Genomic DNA, 1,035 nt, shown 5'->3' on the forward strand with positions numbered 1-1,035 from the left:
CTCAGCGGGGCCCAGGGAGACAGGCCGGTGTGGTCAGCAGCAGCAGGTCACGAGGGCCTTGCCGTGCACGGCTCAGGGCATGGGTAGCTGTAGAACCCCAGGGCCGGCAGGAGGGTCGTAGCACCCTCAGACTTAGGCAAGTTCTGCAAGAGAGCCGTGTGTGCAGGAAGGGCGCCGGGTGCCGTGAGGAGGGGTAGGCAGGTGAACTGCTGATGGGGGCTTGCCGTGGGGAAGAGCCCCAGGTGAGGCGGGGGACCACTGTCTCTCCCACATGCAGGGAACACAGGACCCAGGGCATCAGGGCTCGGCCCCCAGGCACAGGAGGCGGGTATGGACATGAGTGAGTCCGTCGGGGGGACGGGAAGGCAGGCAACCAGAACTGGAGACGCAGTTTTCTCGAGGAAGTGGGGGTCAAAGTGATTTGTTTGGAGGAAATGGAGGAGGGGTCTTGGATATTTGTTTTGTGACACGAGGCCCATCCAGGTCCCGGGGCTGCACTCCTGCCCGCATCCGGACTCTTGGAAGTGGGTCGTCCTTCACTCTTCCTCCCTGTGTTACTGGTCACTAAAATTTCATCACCTTGTGATTTCTCCTCGCATCTCTCTCCTATTTACTAAGTGGTTGTGGGTGTTTGTTCTAATACTCCATTCCCGTGTCATGAAGAGCTGCCACTCCATTTGGAATGAATTCTGTTCCAGTAAGATTTCTGATTGCCAAACCTCTCTCACAGTCAGTCAGACAGAGACTGGCGTGGAGAGAAGAGAGCGGTCAGCTGCGGCAGGAGGACCTGCTGGTCGTGGGGGGAGAATGGCTGGCCCACCAAGGCCCCGCAGGCCTGTCTGTCTTCTCACAAGGGGGAGGAGCCCTCTCAGGCTGGACCCTGGGGACGGGGTGAAGCCTTTCCCCACTCCGGGGTGCGCAGCCCAAGGCAGTCTGTGCTCATCACAGAGAGGACAGCCAGTAAGAGGTAGGCGATGGGGAGAGTGGGAGCACCCCATTACCCACTGCCCCCGGGAGTGGAGAGAGAGGGGATTC

At 60.0% G+C, this 1,035-nt stretch overlaps 1 protein-coding gene across 1 annotated transcript in view; it reads left to right on the plus strand.

Moving 5' to 3' along the window:
• PCNX2 (pecanex 2) overlaps window positions 1-1,035 on the plus strand; it is a 215,259-nt gene that overhangs the window by 120,494 nt on the left and 93,730 nt on the right. The window lies entirely within an intron of this gene.

The sequence above is a fragment of the Tupaia chinensis genome, unplaced genomic scaffold (genome assembly GCF_000334495.1).
Source record: "Tupaia chinensis unplaced genomic scaffold, TupChi_1.0 Scaffold000161_1, whole genome shotgun sequence".
Classification (NCBI taxonomy): domain Eukaryota; kingdom Metazoa; phylum Chordata; class Mammalia; order Scandentia; family Tupaiidae; genus Tupaia; species Tupaia belangeri.